We start from the raw sequence: 21,960 nt of genomic DNA, 5'->3' as shown, positions 1-21,960 counted from the left end.
AAAGCATTTCAGTTTCAAGCAGATCAGCCCTCACAAATCTCAAGTAATCTGGGCCAGTATAACAGCAGCAAGCAAACGGAATTTTTGCTTTATTATTTATTTCATATCGCCTTTACCTCTCTACACAATCTAGCTAAGCAAGACATATGCAGGCATAAAAACAACTTCAAACACAAACTACTTCTTCCACTAGGCAAACCCAAACACTTCTGGCAGGAGCTAAATCTCAGACTGTAAATCGACAGATTCCATCTCCTCCCCTATCACCAACCCAGGCCTCTCAAGGCCAAATTTCAATCTCTGACTTTCTCAAGGAATTCAGCCACCCCCCCCCCCCAATTGTAGCTGGCTACATATCCCCCACCATGCGCCAGGATTCCCACTCCTCTTTTCTTGATGTACTGGAAAATATTAGGGTTCAACCAAACACGCTAATAATGGGCGACTTCAACTACCCCACCATTAACTGAGAAAACTACTCGTGTACCAACCCCTTAGCTCAACGCTTTCTAGAATTCATAAACTCCAATGCCCTAGATCAACTTATCCACAGCCCCACCAGGGGCAACAATATCCTAGACCTAGTCATTACCAACATGAGTGACCAGTGATCCACACCTGAAGTCAACTCCTCGTTGGTCCGATCCAACCATAAGCTTATCACCCTTGATATCCACATCCTGCCCCCACCCCCCATTAAGGAAACCACAGTAAAACATTTCTCCAAAGCCAACTTCATGCTTCTTAAGACAGAAGTGGTGAACTTCATGACACCCATGCAGATGGACAATACAGTTACAACTGCTGAATCCTACACAAATGCACTCTATCAGCACTTACATGAGTGCATGGATCGTGCTATCCCAAACAAAACCAAGATGCTATCCTCCAAAAAAAGGAAGCCAATCTGGTGGTCCCTGCCATAAACAAACTGTACAACAGAAGGAAGAAACTGTTGCAAAAGAGAGTAAAATCCCATGAGTGGAGGAGCTTCCTGGTCAGCCTCAGTAAGAAGCTGAGATCCTTTATAAGATCCTCCAAAGCTAGCTATGAAAACAAAATCGCCACTAAATCCAAGGACAACCACAAAGCATTCTATAGCTATTGTCAAGAATCTAGATGGCAACACCCAGATCTGCTCTGAGTTACAACACAAAGGCACGAAAATTACAGAACCAACTGATATTGCCAACATCCTGGCAGGTAGGTTCAGTGCTAACTTTACCCCCCCCTCTCACCCCCTAAAGGGCCCATATCTATACAGGAAGAATGCAGAGTCCCTCTAATCTCAACTACACAGGTAAAAGCTGCACTCTCTAAAGCCAAAAAACACAGCATCCATTGGACTGGACAACATCCCAGGCTGCGTTTTACATGAACTTCAGAATGAACTAGCTCCCCACTTAAAGCACCATGTTCAATAATAGCCTTTGTGCCCACTGAATGGCACACAGCAACAGTTATCCCACTCCACAAAGGGGGAGCCACCACTGATCCAAGGAACTATCGACCTATTAGTATGACTAGCTTGGTCTGCAAGGCCACTGAACGTATCATCATGGAACTCATAAACAAAGACACTGGTAACCTCCACACTCTGAATCCCACCCAGTTCGGGTTTGTGAAAGGCAGATCATGCCTCCTGAACCTGATCAACTTCTTTGAGGCAGTCACCAAAGCCATGGATGAGGGTAAGGTGGTTCACACAGCCTATCTTGACCTCGCCAAGGCTTTCGATACCATCCCCCATTCTGGAATTATAGCTAAACTAGGTATAAATCCCTACGTCACAAGATGGGTTGCCAACTGGCTCACTGACAGAACCCACACTCTAAAAGTTGCAGACTCCAAATCTGACCTCAAAGCAGTGACAAGTGGAGTACCACAGGGTTCCGTCCTGGGACCTCTCCTGTTTGGTATCTACTTCTCTGAAGTACAAGCTAACACAGAAGGCCTCTGGCTACCGAAGTTTGCAGATGACTGCAAACTAGGAGCCATAGTCAAGTACCCAAATGATGTGGACATCCTACAGAAGGGCCTCACTGAGACAAATGCCTGGTGTCAGAGCCATGGCCTCAAGCTCAATGTCAAAAAGTGCACCGTCATCCCCTTTGGTAAAAACTCTGTACCCATGAACTACCACATAGGCAGCAATCTACTAAACAATGATTGCGTGATAAAAGACCTTGAGACCCAGGTGGACAGTAGTCTCTCCTTTGATAGTCACATCGCCACAGTAGTCAGGAAGTCCTTCTACGTGCCACACCTCATCAGAAAAGGGTTCTCATCCAGGAAAAAAAGAGGTCATTGTTCCCCCCTACTCGTCACTCATTAGACCCATTATAGAGTACAATGCCCCTTTTGGAATGTACCTCACAAGACATCTGCAGCAGCTGGAAAGGCCACAGAAGTACCTCACAACGAGGATTACTGGCCTCAAACAAATGCCCTACACTGACCGCCTCAAAAAACTCCAGCTTTACTCTGTAGCATATTGCCTACTCCGAAGTGATCTCTGCCCAATATATAAAGCTATGTCAAATCCAGAGCTGTTGGACATGCTACACCTAAAGAAATCTCAATCCCTCCGAGCTACACGCTCCAGGGACCTAAACCTTGTCACCACAATAAACAGGAAACGCTGGAGGGATAGATTCCTGTCCCAGAGACTTCCTATACTCTGGAACAAGCTACCCATCTATGTCAAGCAAAGTTCTTCATTAGCACTCTTCAAGAAAAATCTTGATGAGTGGATGGGAAATAGGAAATACACCCCGGGGATCACTTCTGTGTCTCTGCTCTACAGTGGCACAGGAAAATAACTTTCTTGAGTGGCATAAGCTATGGAACCTTGCTGGCTAGGCTTACATAGGCCCTTGGGCCAATAGCCTAGTATCTACCTATGAACCTAGTATTGCAACTTCCACCTCTCCCTGCAACTCACCCAGCCCCTTCCTTTTATCCCTCTCTCCTATTTTAAGAAAATTACTCACAAAGACCTTGGCCGCCTACTAGAAAATATTCCTTCTGGATACACCCCACGGTGTAGATAACATATTCCCTCGGTTCGTATAATTTTGCAAAGAATACCTTACCACACCTCTTCTCTATATTTATAATCTCTCCTTAAATTTAACACAAAGCAAGACATATGGAAAACTGCTCTTGTCAAACCCCTTCCCAAACACAGTCAGACAGAAAAAGGCTCCAACTTTAACCCTATGTCCATCTTCCCTACTTTTGGGAAAAAAATGAAAAAAATCTACAACCAACTGTCCAACAGTACTACCTTTTTACTCAAACAGCATGGATTCTGGGCTGGGCAGAGAGCACACCGACAGCATTGTGGTCATTTACATATGAGGTCCTTCTCAACATGGGTAAAGGAAACTTTTCAGGAGCATTCTTCATTGGTTGTACCAAAGAATTTGATCTTATTGACTAACTCTTGTACTTCCCTCCCTCCACAAAATTAGGGTTAGCTCCAGCATTGTCACCTGTTTCTAACATTTGTTTTTAACAAATAGGTACCTTCAGAGCCAAAATAGGCTAATCCGTATCACCTCTAGCACCCCTTAATCAGAGGAGTGTGCCAAGGATCTAGATTTGCCCTACTGTTGTTTTCAGTCTTTACTAACTACCCTCCAGCCTCCCTAACCTTCATATCACTCAATGCAGATGATATGGTTACCCTTCAATTCAGTCCCTCACATTCAGCTATTCAAACCCCACTTCAGTCTCACCTCCACCCCCTTAATTCTTGTCTAAACAACCATAAGCTACTCCTACACCCTTCAAAATAAAAAGTATGATATTCGGAACCTTACAAAAGCTAATAAAAAACTCCTAAAAAAAAAAATCACAATGGCTCCCAAACAGAAACAACCATGTCATTTAAATACCTAGGTTAATGGCTAGACCAGTCACTTAACTTCCAACGACACACTGAAAACATGAAAAAGCTCAATTCTATTTTATTCTGGTCTTGAAAAATGTATTCCTTTCTCTCCAGATCAGCTAAAGGTGCAACAGACAAAGGAGTCGTCCTTGCTCAACTTGAGTATGGGGTCCCCGTCATAGCCACAGCTTCTAAAACAAAATTCATCCAATCTACAGTCCACTACAACAAATTCTGCCACAATCCTCCCTGCGGAACACCAACACACCACCCTCTCCAAAGCCAGATGGCTACCAATCTTCCTACACAGTCGAGCTACTCCTAGGGTCTCTTATTTTCAAATTACTTCAACCAAGTGTCTTCTCGCTACTTGCTGCCAAATTTCACAATAAAGCCACCCCTACAAACTCAGCAACCACTCCCAGTTAACTCCCTCACTCCAGAGCCTCCTCAAACCCAACTGCACTGTGCAGATCATTCCTTTTCCATTCTTGTACCAACACTCTGGCAATCCCTCACCCCCTCCTCCTGAAATAGGTCTCTTCTTTCCCCACTTTCTGAGCATAACTCAAAAGACACCTCCATCAAATGTAAGCATTTCCCACTAGACATATCACTTAACTCCCTCCTCACCTATTACTTCTACTTCAACCCTCCGTTCTCACTAGCAGCTTCTCTCCCATATTTACTCCTATAATTAATCCACATTTGTTTTTCTATTCTGTAGGTAATATTTCCATACTGTTTAAATTGACTATGGGATTTTGCACTTTCTGTGATTACTCTATGTTTCTGAATTTGTTCTATTTTATTTTTTGCAAATTTCTTCACCTGGGCAGTGCCTGCAAATGGTCTATTGTGATCAGTGTACTATCTGGGTAAACAAACTAAACAAGTTCTGTTCTTCAAAAATGACTAGCAATTTATTTATTTATTTTGATACCCGACTGGGTGACGGCCCATTTTCAGTGGAGGCCTGAGGAGAAATTGATCCAGACAAGTGTGATTTGTGTACTTCTATACCATTTTCCTCTCTCAAACCAGTTCTGCTGTCATTCTTGTACAGCATTCTGGCATACACTGAAATCTCATATTACGTCTTTTTGGCATTTGTCACAGTATTTGATGTTATTATTTGGCTCATGGCAACAAGATACCACTGTGAGTTGCTTATCAGAGATGAATGGGCAGCATAAGTATGAATGACAGTCTTACTTTGGATCCCGCTGCCTGCCAACCATCTTTGCAGTTTACTGGCTCATTAATTCCCCACAAGGTGAGAACCACTCCCTGCCCATTCATTCCTTATGAGGCAACATATTTATTTATTACATTTGATAACTGGGAAAAAGTCTGACTGGGCCAGGAGCCCATTTTCAGTGGAGGCCCGGGGAGAAAAGCTCTAGAAAAACAGAATACAATTCCAAAACAGTACAATATTTAAATATGAATATGAAAAACACACAAATTACGTTACAAGCTGAAGTGCAGAGCACAAAAATTATGGTACAAGACAAAAAACATATTACTCACATAGAAAGTTACACATGAAACTAGTGGGATGAACAGTCTTGAATACTGCAAAGTCAAAGAGTATGCAATGTCAGATGTAGTCTATTCCCAGGGGTGACAAACACCTTTTTGAGAGGTGGATTAAAAGAGAAATTGTAGTGAGAAGATGTAGACTATTGTAGAGTGGAAAGGGTGTGGGATAGGATAAGAGGAGTCAGCCTGGAGTATGACAGGAGCAGAGGCAATGATTAGATAGGTAGTTATGTAGTAGTACTTTGAACTCATGAGGGTGTGGAATTTTAGTGATGGTTTGAGGGAGGATATTCCAGAGTTTTGTAATTCTGTTGGAATAGAGACGGTCACCATGATAGTTGTAGGCGTGGGCGAAATTCAGCACAAGTTTATCGGAGGATCTAAGGGGCCTGGGATTGTGACTAGGATGGACAAGACTGGAGAGAGCAAGACAGTTTGTGGGTTGGTGGATTAACTTCTGAGTCACAGTAAGTTGGTTGAGAGCTAAAAGGTTTGGGAGTTCTAGCCAGTTTAGCTGAGAGAACACAGTACAGTGTTGAGTCCTGTGTGGGGCATTTCTGGCAAACTTGACAATTTTGTTATAACAGGATTCTAGATTATTTAGGTCAGTCTTGCGAAGGTTGGTAAGAATCGGAGATCCATAGAGGAGGGAAGAAAACAGGTGAGATCGGGCAGTGGCAAGTCTGGTGTTGTGGGTAAGATATGGCCTGACCCTATATAAATTGCCAAGCTTGATGTGCACTTTTTTGACGGTCAAAGAGAATCTTTCTAAAGTTAAATTCTCATCAATAGTGACACACAGGAGTTTAGTCTGAGCTGTGGATTCAATTTTGGTTCCATTTGAAGAGATAATTGACAGAGGTTTGACATGGTTTGAATTTTCTATGTTTGAGTTTTATTAGGGTTTAGGATTAGCTGATGTTCGGACAGGTATTTTTCTATGCTTTGGAAAGATGACTGCATTTTTAATTGAAGTTGTAGGGGAGATGGGGCAGAGCATATAAAGGTAGCATCATCAGTGTGTTGGACAATGGTGGCTAGATTGGTAGCAGAGTTGAAGTCATTTGTAAATAAGATAAAGAGGAGAAGACCAAGTTTAAAACCTTGGGGCACACCAACAGAGATGGGGAGTAGGGGAGAAAGAATGTTTTCCCATTTAGTGGCTTGCTGCCAATTGGAAAGATAGCTGAGGAACCAGGCAGAGAAGATGAGCTGAGGCTGAAAGTTGAGAGTTTGTTGAATAGAAGTTGGTGGGAAATGGTGTCAAAAGCTTTTGACATGTCCAGAAAGACGGAGGGGACCGCTTGACCTTCATTTAAGAGATGAATGGTGTTGGTAAAAGTGATTACAGCAGTTGCAGTACTATGTTTAGGTCTGAAGCCATGCTGTGAATTGGATAAGAGACTTTTACTAAGGAAGTGGTTAAGAAGCTGTTTGTGAATACACTTTTCTAAGATTTTGGCTAGTGGGGAAAAAATGGCTAAAGGGCAGAAGTTGGTTAGGTTTTTGGAAGGGCCACCTTTGTGGAGAGGGATGATGTGGGATATTTTCCCCCCGAGAAGTGGGACATAGTGTTTAGCAACTGAGCCATTAATCAAGCTAGATATGGGGTAGGCAATGGATGGGGCTGTGATTTTTAGAAATTCGTTAGGGAGCTGATCAGATAATCAAAGAATTAGAAATTCAGGCAACCATTAGGGCTTTTCTGATTATGGCCCTAAGCCCATACAACATCACCGTCAGTGGAAGGCCCTATTATGCTCTGCCTCAGCACACATGTGCTTTCATGCACATAATGCAAAGTGCTATCATCACCAGCTTTGCTGCAACAAGCAAATCCCTCCCCACCCCATCTACGGCCATAATCATTGTCTGCAAGCCTTCACTTGCATGCAAAAACTGGCCAACCAGATAAAAAAAAGGTAATTAATACACAGTGTTGTCCCTCAATAAAAGGAAAAAGAAGAGTGGATACAAGAGAACAAACACACAATGCCATTATGGATCAATTAATTAAATGTTAGAAATAGCAGTCTTGGTTGAAAATTAAAATCATCTTAATATAGCTGCCCCCACTGTGAGACTGAGAACACCACATTTAAAAAGCAATGAAATATCAGTACTACAGAGAAGATTAAATACTATCAAAAGCAATCTGTTTCTATCAATAACGGTTATTTACTGAAACCGGCAAAAACACAATGGCCACTTTCTTGTTTCAAAAGCAGTACAGTGGTGTTTAGATCATGAACAATAGGTTGGAAATACAGTAAAATACAGTTACTATGTGAAACAGCCCTTCTGGTTACAACCCTTTCACAACACAATACAGAAAACTACAGTTGCCTAAAATCTTACCATAATAGTACATGTCCTTTTCTTCAATGTTGCAGTATTCTTTACAAAAGAGATCCCTGTCAAAGATAGCCCTGACATCCAGCCAGTATACCAAAGTCTAAGATTTTATACACGTTGTACGTCAAATGTATGCTTCCCGCTCAAGGCACAGGGCATAAAGCTGACATACAGATGTATACACTTCAGAACTGTAAAGCCCCAGGAGGAACAAATATCCATAGGAACCAGGAGGAGCATGTGTATCCAGAAGGAGGAAAAAAAAAACAGAATTCCAGGACAAGAAGGAAGAGAGCAGAGCAGAAAGGGGATGAGGGAGGGAGTTAATACTGCACCAATGAAAAGAAGGACATCTACTGCTATGGTAAGATTTTACACAACTCTAGTATGACCTTCCACACAACTGTTGCAGTATTCTTTACAAAAAGGGAGAGAACAAAAACTCACAAGAACTAAAGAGGAAACTTGGGAGAAGGAAGACAGAGAGGGGGGTCCTCTAGAAACCCATGCAGAATAGCTATGGAAAGCCAGCTCTTGTTCTGGAAGCAGCATCCAATTTGTAAAGCTTAGTGAAAGTAACAGCCTCAAGGATGGAATTGGTATCCAAACCTTTAAAAAAAAGGCACCAGAGGAAGCAACAGCTCTAGTAGAATGAGACTTTACAGAGGTCCAAAGACATTTTGCAAGAAAGTAACAACAAAAAGAAATGGGCTTAAAGATCCAGGAGGAAATGCTTTGTTTAGAAAAAGCCAAACCTGCTGTTCTTCCTTTCATAGTTTTTCATAGGGTGTCTTATAGGTTCATAGGTTCATACTAGGCTATCTGCCCTAGGGCATTTATAAGCCTAGCCAGAATGTGTTTGGCTTTCGCCACCCATTTTAAATTTATTTTGCTATGCCCTTTTTCGAGGTTAGTATACTGTGCCTCTGTCTAACAGTGACACAGAAGTGATACCCGGGGTAAACCTACGATCTCCCATCCACTCATCAAGATTCTTCTTGAAGAGAGTCAATGAGGGACTCTGCCTAACCTGGACTGGGATTTTATTCCAGAGTGAAGGGAGCCTCTGGGTTATGAATCTGTCCCTCCAGCATGTCCTATTTATTTCAGTGCTGAGGTTCAAGTCTCTCGAGTCTTATTGTACTAATCCTTATTTTAGGCCGAAGGTGGTCAATGAGTTGTCTCTTAATCAGTCTATTAATTTGCCCGGTTTTCCTTCAATGTAGTCTGCTAGTGAGAAGGTTCTTCACTTTGGATTTGCATAGACAGTTCAGATGTTGTTTGGTTAAGACGAAGGCCATTAGAAAATCTGTTCAACTTTGTTTCTTTTCATCCCAGATCTGTAGGTTTGGCTGTTTCTAAACAAAGCATTCCCTTCTGGATCTATAAGCCCATTTCCTTTTGTTGTTAACAGGCCTAACCTGATAACCAGATAATTACAATCAGAAACAAATTCTTAACACTTACCTTATCTGGTTCCAAACTGAAGAGCTTTTATTTTGGTCACACTGAGAGGTATTACACAGTTCATGCATGCAGTAAAGTTGAGGAAAATAAAAATGAAAAAGCTGAAATACCACACACACTATGTAGTGCATCAGGCATCATGATTATGCTCCAAAAAAGGTCAAACTACATCCTGGTTCAACACTGCTGTAGCGCGAGACCTGACCTTAACAATGGTTAGAGTGGTGCTCAACAATAGATATGCACCCCCTACATGTTAAGGTTGTGTCTGCACTAAAAGCAGACAGTGCTGATCAGTAAATGGCAGTAACAGGGCATGAAACAGCATTGTTTCAACTTCCATTTCAGCCTGCTGAAGTACATGCAGTACTTTTTTTTTTTTTTTTTACAACTGCTTTCCTTAGACAGGGAATATGTAAGGACATTAACCACCTCCTGAATGCTTTACCAACTTTCAAAACTGGCACAACACATCATGTTTTTTTTTCCCTTTAACTTTACTTTTGACTAATTTGTAGTGCATGGAGAAGGAAAATCTCCATATGCTACGAAGAATTATGATCGATCGCCAGTTGTGACTACATATATGTTCTTGAAATAGATGCCAAGATTCATCACTTGAACTTCACTCTCAAGGTGAATTTCTTGGCATCCATTACAGGAACATTTAAGTGAGTTATGATTGCTTCCCAATCATGATCCTCTATATTAATGCTAAGTGAACACTTGCATTACTACAAGCAATGCATTTTCTTATGCTGCTTGTAGTACCACAAGTGCTCACTTAGTTTTGATAGTGTCTGTGCTAGCTCAGGATTTTGTTTGGTTTTATTTTTTAGACTTAGAAGAAGCTGTTTTGTGGTCAGTCCACAGGAAAGCTATCAGCAGCTACTCAGAACTGTATAACAGATGCACAGAAGGGGTGAACTACAGCTTGGCATTTCTATAGTTACAGTTGTCTCACTTGTACTGCAATGCTTCCAGAGATTGTTCACAAGGACTGTTAATGGCAATAATCAGATGCTGATTATAACAGACAAGAGCTACTCACCATTTCAACTAATCACTGAGAGAGACATTTGTAGTAGATTAAAAGTCCTGTCATGGCAATTTTTCAATGTCCTCATGTACACTCATCCTTTCATGATGTAAACAGCAGTACCTTTATGGCAGACCATGAGGGCATTATAGTCCCATGCTCTCCAGTTCTAACCCAAATAGAGTATAGTGAGTGACATCTGCAAGGATTAAAGAAATTACACAGTGATATAAAATTATGAACTCATAACAATCATAAAGGATGCTCAGTTCAAAGTGTAGGATCAGCACATTAATGCCCAAATGCAGAAGATACTCCAAAATGGAATAAGAGTATGAGTACTTGTATATCTTAATCTAAGGGGCCCTCTACAGTAACAGTTGTGAAAATAAAAATCACAATAAGTACCAGTATATTCCCATGAAATGGAAAAGGCAGAAAGGAGCACAAAAATGAGGATCCAGAAGACTGAATACTGAAGTGCCAAAAGAAGCTCCACTGTGGAAGAGAAAAGCTAAAATACACTGTTTAACTGGCCTCATTAGGCCAGTCATTGACTATAACACTCCCTTTGGCATACAACTGGAATGCCCACAGAGATACCTTACTAAAAGTAATCCAAAAACTCCAAGGAAAGGGTGCCACAGAACCAAGAACCAGTAAACCAACAACAGGCACCCAAAGAGGCAGGAGGTAATAATAAAACTCAAGCCTGTAGGTGTAAGCAGCAGCAGGTTTAATCGCATAAACGCCACACAATACAAAGCGTTTTCGTCCACCAGACTTCTTCATATGTAAAATGAATGAATGAAGGCTGTGCCTGCTTATATACCCCTCCCAATTTAATTAATAGTTAAAACAATTAGGTTCATAGGTTCATAAAGTCAAACACCTTAACCATTAGGCCACTCTCCCAATTAAATCCTATAACTAAAATGTTCGTGACAACCTACCAACTTGCCACAAATACAGATGAAAATAGATAAAAACATACATATTTTTTTAAAAAGAACTTTAAAATAAATATATATATATATATATATATATATATAAATAAATACTAAAACCATCACAATGTGTTGGACAGATAAATAAACTTGAATCAAAAACCAACAAAAGAACTTGCAAAACAATATATGTACTTATTTTATAGTTTTGCAGCTCTCATTTTTAAAATAGGGGCAATTGATATGTATTCATTCAGCCATGGGAATCTATTGGCTTCCAATAACAACTGCCAACATATTTCTCTCATCTCTATCCTATTTTCCCAAGGGGCCCCCCCCTCACATCACATTGAACCTTCTCTACAACAAAAAAGCCCAATTTTGCTTGGAGGACATGTCAGTGTATGTTTAAACAAGGCATTTTAATGTCTTCAACTCTAATAGCATATAAATGCTCATAAATCCTCCTTCTGAGTTTACGAGTAGTTTTTCCAATATACAATGCACCACAGGTTTTGCATAGGGCTAAATAAATCAAGCCTTCACTATTACAATTGGAAAAACTACTACTCTGAATCTGGCAGTCTCTTGACAGGAGATATACAGAATCCTAAGTATATATGGGCATTGGGCACATGCCCCACATTTGTAGGTTCCCAATTTCTTACATGAAACAATAGAACCATTGTGCTCCAGCAAATCCTTGAGGTTCCTGCCTTTTTTGTATGTGAATCCTAGGGTGTTGGTAAACAAAACGTCCAACTCTGAATATCATCTAAACCTGCTCCAATGTTGAGTAATAATATTTTTAACCCTAGAGGTATTCTGATTATAAAACATCACATAATTACCCCCAAGGTTTCTGGATTTCATCCCTGGTAACGTCACCCCTGGTTGTTGTGTAGTACCCTGCACATTTATTGGTACTGTCACACTTGCATCTCCTGTTCCCAAAATAGGGGCAAACCTATCCTTTCTCCCATTCTTTACTTCTTCCAATACGTCATCAATTAAATAGTTAGGATACTTCCTAGATATAAACATTTCTTTGACTCTCTGACTTTCATCTTCAAAGTCTGAGTCCAAAGAGGTCATCCTACAACTACGGACAAATTGTCCCTTGATAATACTTCTCTTCTATTTAAACAGATGGGAACTGGTGAAATATAAGTATGAGTCAGAAAAGGTTTCCTTTCTATATACATTAGATGTAAACTGCTGCCCTAGGACGTCTTTTTTAATGGTGACGTCCAGAAAGTTCATATAGTCATATGTACTATGGGAAGTAAATTACAAATAAATAGTGGTATGGTTTAGATAGCCTATAAATTCGGTTAACTTTTAACTTACTAAAAGGATACAAGACCTAAACATGTCCTACGTAGAAAGACTCAAAGCCCTGTTGCTGTACTCAGTATCCTACAGACTGCTAAGATGTGACCTGAGTCTGGCAAACAAGGCATTCTCCAACCTGTTACTGATGGATTTACTGCACATCAGCAGGTGTCAAATGGCATCAGAAATACTTGGCCTAGGGATCTAAACCTCTTCTGCAACATCAAAAGAATGGTTTGGAGGGATAGGTATATCTCATACAGGATACCACAGTTGTGAAACAGATTTTTCATCCACATAAAACAAAGTTCATCCCTGTCCATATTCAAACACAACTTAGATCTACAAATGGGAAACTGAAAATTTACCTCAGAACCGCCCCCTGTACTACTAATAGACAAAGGCAGCTCCTAAATGCTTAATCACATGCATGGGTCCCTCAAATCATCCATCCTATGATCCCAGTTATTCTTGTTATGGGTAATATACAATTATTGACCATGGAATGGGTAAGGTAAATCTATAACCAAATGGAATAGGTTATTACAAGCACAGGAAACTTGATAGGCTTAAAATGTCCCACAAGGGCAGCTAGCCTAGTACTTGCCTATGAACCAAAATTATGTACTGATGGCTACATGATTGCAACACAGATACTTCTGATGGAAATTATGACTGAAGCAAATACTAGCGATAGCTACATTTCTATCAGAATGACCCAAAGCTGTGATGGCCAAAATTCACAAAAAAACAATGCAGTCTGCAATCCTTTTGGAAAGCTTCTGCTTGTTTGTTAGTCAATTCTTTCCTCCATGGGACAAAGATAATATCCGACAATCTTCCTAATCTTAAGCACCTGCCTAGAATGTTAAGTGGTAATGCACATACAAGGTATGGAGTGCCCACCTCCAGAATTCTGACAACTCTAAAAATAATGGGAGATGAACAGACTGGTTGAGTGACAGCTTCCATTATGCCTAGTCTTTTGGCAGTAAGTACAAACAAGAAGTTATGTACTCACCATAACGTTCGATGTATGTAGTCCATCTTGCCTCACATTCTTACCCGTGGGTTCGGAGCCGAATATCGGCTCCAACTCGGCCAAACTTTTCTAGCTCGAAGTCTTCTATTGGCTGGGCTAAGCAGGTATCCCATGGTGCACTGCTCCATATCCACAGATCTAGTTTGCTGCAATACTCATTCATACCCCATGCATACACAACATCCAGATAAAAAAGAATAAGCTAAAGTAAAGGGAACTCTGTAGATAAAAACCTAACCTCCAGATCCTCCAGGAAGGGGGACGGTGGGAGGGTAAGTAAGAATGTGAGGCGAGATGGACTACATACATCGAACGTTATGGTGAGTACATAACTTCTTGATGTTATGTAGTCCTATCTCGCCTACATTCTTACCCGTGGGACAGCGTCCCTAGCACCTACATCCTGGGTGGCTCATAGGAAAATACACCTGAGTACTGTGGAGCCAAAGGATGACCTGCCCCTAGACACCACGTCCAATTTGTAATGGGAAACAAATGTGTGAGGAGAAGCCCAAGTAGCCGCAGCACATATATCATCCATTGACAATCTGGCTTGATAGGCTGTAGATGTAGAAACAGCCCGAGTAGAATGAGCCTTGACCGGAAATGGCAGATCTTTTCCTCCTGCTTGGTAGGCGAAGAGATGCAACTAGATATCCATCTGGATATGGTGATCTTGGAGACCGGGGACCCAATTTTGTTCTCCGAAAAGGAGACAAATAGTTGATCAGACTTCCGGATATCCTTTGTTCGGTGCAGATAGAAACGTAACTGTCTGTGTACATCCAACTGTTGAAATTTAAATTCTGCCTTGCTTGAAAATTGAGGAAAGAATACAGGCAACTCAATGGATTGATTAAGATTAGACACGGAAGCCACTTTAGGAAGAAAAGAAGAGTTTGGTCTAAGAGAAACCCTGTCCTTATGGAAGATTAAGTATGGAAGTTTGATAGAGAGGGCTTGAATTTCTGAAACTCACCTTGCTGAAGTGATTGCTGTTAAGAAGGCTGTTTTCCAGGTCAAGAATTTCAATTCACAGGTAGCTGCAGGCTCGAAAGGTGGTGAAGTAAGGGCTTGGAGAACAAAATTGAGATCCCAGAGCATGATAGGTTTGGAGACCGGGGGATGGAGTAACAGAGTACCCTTCAGGAAAGCCTTGCAGAGTCTATGAGCCATGAGACTAGGCTCATTAGCCACATGAAAATTAGAGATCGCTGCCAATTGAACTTTGATGGTAGCTGATGCGGAACCCTGATGGAAAAGCATAGACAAAAACTCCAAGACTGACGCAATTGGAGCTGTGTAAGGATCAATTCCTTGGGTATGTGCCCAAATAGAAAACCTCTTCCATTTGCTAGAGTAAATCTTCCTAGTAGATGGCATATGAGAGGAAGATAAAATGTGAACCACTTCCGGTGAAAATTTATGAAGACTAACTAACGACGGAAGTGGAGTAGCCAGGCTGTCAACCGGAGGGTCATCAGAGAGAGGTGGAACTGTCCTGACATGTGTGTCAGTAAATCTGGTTGAGGGTCCAGGATCCAAGGAGTGTCCACAATGTATGGTTGAAGAAAGGGGAACCAGACTTGACGAGGCCAGTGTGGAGCAATCAGAATCATTCTGCTTCCCAAGGATTGCGCTTTCTGAATCACCTTTGACAGCAAGGGAAACGGAGGGAAAGCATAAAGCAGACCAGAGGGCCAATCATGAACCAGAGCTTCCCTGGGTGACTCGCCCTGTGGGGGGATCAGCGTGAAGTAGTTGCTGCATTTGGCATTGAGGGGGCTGGTAAAAAGGTCACAGCAAGGCTGACCCCATCTGGTGAAGATTCGTTCTGCAATCAGACGATTCAGGGACCACTTGTAAGGCATCAGAATAGCTCTGCTTAGCCTGTCTGCAATCACATTGGACTTCCCCGGAATGTGCGTTGCCACCAGAAAACGTTGGGAAGTTATTGCCCACTGCCACACTCGCATGGCCTCTCTGCACAGGGGGTAAGACCTGGTACCCCCTTTGCTTGTTTAGATACCACACTACTGACATGTTGTCCGAGTGTATTGCAATCACCCCTAGAGGTAGAAAGCTCTGAAGTGCCTGCAACGCAAGTAGCACTGCTCTCATCTCTAGGACGTTGATATGCAGATGTATCTCGTGATCTTGCCACGTGCCTTGGACTGTCCTGCTAAGATAATGCCCCCCCACCCCATCTGGGAGGCGTCCGTGGACACTGTGTCAACCGGGATGGGTGGAATGAAGGGCCTTTCTCCGTCCAAATTGTTGGTGCAAAGCCACCAACTGAGGTCCTGTTTGCATCTGTCCGTGAGCAAAATGGGGTGGAACAGTGGAAATTTTTGGAGAGACCATTGAACAAAGAGAAGCCATTGGAGAAATCTCATGTGCAATCTCGCTAGGGGGACCAACATAATTGTTGCTGCCATGGTCCCCAAGAGTTGGAGAACCCATCTTGTCTTTGCTGTCCTCAGGGGCATCAGGATGTGTATTTGCTGTTGTAAGACTCTGATCCTCTTCTGCGGTAAAAATTCTCGCATTTGAATGGTGTCTAATCCTGCACCTATAAAGGTGACATGCTTTGAGGGCAACAAAGCAGATTTTTCCCAGTTTAGTGTTATGCCCAACTGTTGACATAGAGTGATGGTAGCGTCCCTGGTTTGGACTAGTTGATGCCTGTTGGGGGCGGTCAGGAGCCAGTCGTCCAGATACGGAAACACTTGGAATCCCTGACGTCTCAAGTGAGCCGTCACCACTGCCATACACTTGGTGAACACCCTGGGGGCTGTGGTGAGACCAAAGGGCAGTGCTCAAAACTGGAAATGACTGGCTCCCAGCCGGAAGCGTAGGTGAATCCTGGATGCCCTGTCCACTCTTACATGGTAGTAAGCATCCTTGAGGTCGATGGAGCACATCCATACCTCCTCTCCCAACAATGGGAGAATCGATTGTAGTGTGACCATACAGAACTTGGACTTCTGTACATAGTTGTTCAGTTGACTGAGATCTAATATGGGTCTCAGGTCCCCCCTGTTCTTTTCGGCACCAAAAAGAATCTTGAGTAAGTCCCTAATCCGATTTGGTCTGAGGGGCACTCTGGATGGCTCCTTTTCCTAGCAGCTTTGAAACCTCAGAGGCTGCTTGATCCCTTTGACTGGGTAGAACGTCTGGGATTTTTCTGATTGATGGGGAGTCTGATGTAAATGGAATGAGGTAACCTCCGGAAATTATTCGCAATACCCATCAGTCCTGGGTGATGCTTTTCCAGGCTTCTGGATATAATGAAATTCGACCCCCGACTGGTTCCGGATAAGCACAGTCAGGCACTCACTCAGGAACGAGAGTAGGGAGAGCCGCGAAAGGAATAGCGGTCTCTCGAATTACAGGGGCCCCCTCTGCCTCTAGGGCGGTGTCTTCCTGAATAACCTCCCCCTCCCCTGCCTCTGGAGGGGGACTCACCTTGTGTGGCAGGAAAAAACCTCTGTGATTTCCTGAACCACATCACCCCCCCCCCACTGGGCCTTGGGGTAAGGCCTAGAAGGAAGGGAAAAATGGACCCCTATGGCAGACAGGGTCTTTCCCTCTTGCTCGCACCTGGTGAGGGTGTCTTTCACTTTGGTTCCAAACAAAGAAGAACCGTCAAAGGGGGCATCAGTGAAGGAAGACTTCAAGGCCTCCGCGAAATGACACAGGCGCAGCCAGGCTTGTCTTCTAAGGGTGACTCCTGAGCTTGCTGCCCTACTCGCTCCCTCGGCTGCATACGAAATGAGCCGCATGGAGGAGTTGACAGGAATTGAGGGGAGACACCTGAGCGTTAAGTGTCTGGGCCACCACCTCAGGGACATTACCCGCAAGAGTATCTCCTAACTACTTGAGGAGATCTCTCTGGAGCCGAGTGAAATGAGACATATAGTTCAGTGACCATAAGGTAAAGGTTGCTGATGAGAGGGTACGCTTCCCGTACCGGTCCATGGTCCTAGACTCCTTGTTAGGACGATGGACGGAGGCAGAGGTCTCCGCTACTTCCTTCTGAGTGGCTGCCGCCGCCACCATGGCATCTACAGGGATTCCTTTGGACAAGAACTCCTTACCCTGGGGAGCATAAAGAAACTTGTTGGGACACCTGGGTACAGGCTCCACAGAATCAGGGTTTTCCCACACCCTTCGACAGATTAAATCAAGGAGCTCGTCGAAGGGTGGGGACACCCAGGTGGCGGAAGGCTGAGCACCAAAGGCCTTAAGAAGACTGACTCCTCCTCGGAAGGGGCTTTGGACGGCCAGTCACCTCTTTGCTTCAGTATCTCTAGGATGTCGGAGAAGGAAACATCATCAGAGGATGAATGAACAGCAGATGCAGGGTGGTATCCAACGAGACGGAGCCCGAATAATGAAAAAATTCTTTCTTTACTCAATCCAATGATCAAAATGAAGTACAAATACACATAAAGTCACAGTTTAAAAATGATAAAACAACAAGCGCTTTCGTCAATACTCAGACTTCTTCAGAACCTGAAGAAGAAGGTTCTGAAGAAGTCTGAGTATTGACGAAAGCGCTTAACTTGTTGTTTTATCATTTTTAAACTGTGACTTTATGTGTATTTGTACTTCATTTTGATCATTGGATTGAGTAAAGAAAGATTTTTTTCATTATTCGGGCTCCGTCTCGTTGGATACCACCCTGCATCTGCTGTTCATTCTAGTTTTTATAATGCTTACTGAGATCATCAGAGGATGACTTGGGGGACCCCTCCCATTCCTCGAGGTCAGTATCAGAAGTGAGGGACTCATCCTGGGAGTCTATGTGCTTCCTCTTGCACGTTTTCTTTCTAGGGGGCTCTTCAGGCACGAACTCTGAAGGGCCCTCAGAAAGTTGGGGACCACTCGTGAGGGTATCCCTAGGCCTTGGTGCTCTGCTGTCCATGGATAGGTGGTAGTCAGAGGCTCTCACCAGAGTGGTGGGGAACAGAGTGACCGATCTGCCTGATGTAGCTGATGATCTGGCCAGCGCAGTCCGCATGACCTTGAAGGCTGGTCCCTCCCGAGTCCGAGGACCAGCCAGCCTCCAAGTCCATGACGGGAGTCGGAATTCCCCGAGCAGAGGCACCGAGAGGGAGACTCGGAACCGAAATATGTCCCGAGATGTCCCCCTCGGGCCAGACTGAAGAATCCCAAGTCCTGAACCCTGAGGATGGAGCCGATGGAGTCAGAGCCGATGTCTGTACCGATGGAGCCGGAGGGGCCATCGGAACCAGACTAGGAACATTACACAGCGCGGAACACTCCGGCTCTGAAGACAGAGATGTGCTCAGAGGAGGAATGATTGAAGCAGGGGCTGGGTCGGGCTCCAGAGCCGACTGGGCCGGAGCCAAAAACAATTTTGCCAAAACCAGTGACTGGAGGAGCCTCTGGACCACCCTATCAACATCCACATCCAAAAGGGTCCTGGAGGATTTGGAGGACAGGGAGGGAGATCGAGATCTCCTCTCAGAAGAGACTGGTCTGAGACTGGGCGATCGGCTCCGAAGAGGTTCCACTATAATATGAGCCGACGCCAGTTCCATCAACACCGACACCTCTGAGGACAATGGAGCCGAGGAAGTCGATGCAATTTTTGTGACTTTCTCCGGAGGCTCCGATGAAGCTGACGGAGCCAGAGATCTCTTTTTAGACTTGGATGATTTAGACTTAGCACTGGGAGAAGAATCTAAGGCCTCTTCGAAAGAGGGTTTCAAGAGTCCCTTTAGGATCAGCTTATTCTTTCTCTCTTGGAGCACTCTGGGACTGAACGCATGGCAAAAGCTGCAGGACTCCTGCAGATGAATGGCTCCCAGGCAATAGACACAAACAGAATGCCCATCGGTGATGGACATTTTGTATCCACATTTAGAGCACTTTTTGAAACCCGAAGGTTTGTGCTCTTTGGAATCTTTAGACATATTCACAAGAAACACCAACAACACAACCTAAGAGAAAGTCTGACAGGAAAAACTCACAGACACTCAACACCACAAAAACGCGGGAATCAGTTAAAAGTTGAAACAGTACACACACTCTAGAGAGACACACTGAGACCAACTATGTCAAAAAAACTCTAACTAAAACGGTTAATGACTACAAGGGTTGGAGAACAGAAAATCAAACCTCTAATTTAAACGGTTTGACAAACAGACAGGACGAAGGACTAGGTCCTCTAACTGAAACGGGCCTAGCCCGAGGGAACAGTTATCGGGATACCACAACAAGCACACCACCAAAAGGCTAAACAACACTAAAGACAATAGCTATGAAAATAGCTTTTTGTTTCAGAACAATAATTTTTCTTAAGACAAGAAAAAGGTACTTAGCCACAGCCAAGAGCGAGACCACATCCGAGCTACACAAGCGGCAAACCAGATCTGGGATATGGAGCAGTGCACCATGGGATACCTGCTTAGCCCAGCCAATAGAAGACTTCGAGCTAGAAAAGTTTGGCCGAGTCGGAGCCGATATTCGGCTCCGAACCCACAGGTAAGAATGTAGGCGAGATAGGACTACATAACATCAAAAGTTAGGCTCTTAATATAAGATACTTCTGAATGAGGAAGTCTATCTTCATTAACAGCAAAACTAATGCCTGCAGATGTTAGGACTGAGTGGTACCTGAAACGTTTCCAGGTGACTAATTCCTTCCCCTTTACTCAATGTATTGCCTGACCTCTTCTTCTCCTGATTTCTACTATGCCACACAAATTGAGCAAAAAGGAAACAACCCTGTTGACCGTATCAGTGAGAAGGGAGAAAAGGAATGGGTATGTTAACATGGATGGATCTGCCCACCCAGATCTGTCTTTATGATAAGTACATAACTTTTGTGTCTGGTAGGAGTATGTGTGTCCTTAACAGATCAGAGCATCAAGAAAATCCTTTTGGGTTGTCTCCCTCATCGGAACATACCCCTGATTAATGTGACCTCAAAGAAAGTTCAGTTATGTAAAATCTTACCATAACAGCAGATGTCCTTCTCTTCACTGTTGCAGTTTTCCTAATGTAAGAGATCTCCTGCCACATACAGCCCAACGTCTGGCCAGTATACCAAAGCCTTTAGTATCTACAGGCACAATACGTCACATGTATGCTTCCAGCAAGGCATAAAGTATAAAGGTGATGTACAGACAGACACTTCAGAACTGAAAAGCTCCAGGAGGAACAGAATGTCACTAGAGACCAGGAACCCTCAAGAAACCCATGTAGGATAGACTTGGCAAAGCCAGTTTTAGCTGTCGAAATAACATCCAACTCATAATGCTTACTGAAAGTATGGACAGAAGACCAAGTAGCAACTTCAAGAATGGAATTAGTATCCAGACCCTTGAAAAAAGCATCAGGGGAAGTATCAGTTCTGGTAGAGTGAGCTTTTACTGAATAGGAACGGCATTCGCTATGTAAGGAATAACAAAAAGAAATGACTTTAGATATCGAATTGGAGATGGTTTGCTTAGAAATAGCCAAAACCCAAAGACCTGGTAGGAAAACAAACAAAAAGTTGCTCAGATTTGTGAATAACTTTAGTTTTACCCAAATAATATTGGAGTTGTCCTTGCATGAACAAGGTGTGAAAAACCTTCTCAAAGGCAAACTGCGGAGAAGGAAAAAAGGGAAGGCAAATAAATAGACTGATTAAGGAGCAACTCACTGACCATCTGGGCAAAAAAAGCATTAGTACGACAGATACCCTTGTCCCTGTAAAAATTATGAAAGGAGGAACAGACATGAGAGCCTAAAGTTCAGAGACCCTCTTAGCCAAAGTAGGATCCAAAAGAAGAACAGTCTTCTAAGTGCATTGCTGTAAGGAAGATGAAAGCAGCAGGCTCAAAATGAGCTTGAGTTAATTTTTCAAGAACAGCATTCTACCTTCTTCAAGGATGATGCCACAGTATGAACAAAAGGTAGATTTTAATAATTGGCTTGGTCTTTGAAGTCATTCAACAGGGGTAATACATTTTGTTGGCCTTGGTGTATATGGTTGACAGACCACAGTACTTTATACCAGTGATGAACTGCACCTGTTTCCAATCTAGGCTTCTGAACATTGGTTAAAACCTTGTTCACCACATAGTGCCTTTTTTAGACATTGCCAGCCCGATAATCCATCTGACTTAAGGTATCACAGAATTACTTAAAGTTGATATTACTCAATGCCAGGAGTCTAAACATAAAACTCCACTTCCTGCAAGCCCTCCTAACCCTAGAGAATGTAGACATTTGTGTAGTTACTGACACATGCCCCAGGATTCATGAAGCTCGGCGCAAGGACAGCGTTAGCCTTGCGTCAAGTGTGTGGCGT

At 43.1% G+C, this 21,960-nt stretch overlaps 1 protein-coding gene across 1 annotated transcript in view; it reads right to left on the bottom strand.

Moving 5' to 3' along the window:
- HDAC8 (histone deacetylase 8) overlaps window positions 1-21,960 on the bottom strand; it is a gene marked incomplete in the record, with an annotated part of 1,681,410 nt that overhangs the window by 895,150 nt on the left and 764,300 nt on the right.

The sequence above is a fragment of the Protopterus annectens genome, chromosome 15.part0 (assembly GCF_019279795.1).
Source record: "Protopterus annectens isolate FY-2018-M chromosome 15.part0, PAN1.0, whole genome shotgun sequence".
In the NCBI taxonomy this organism is placed as follows: Eukaryota; Metazoa; Chordata; order Ceratodontiformes; family Protopteridae; genus Protopterus; species Protopterus annectens.
The sequence above is the reverse complement of the archived record's forward strand: the minus strand, read 5'-3'. Positions and strand labels throughout refer to the sequence as shown.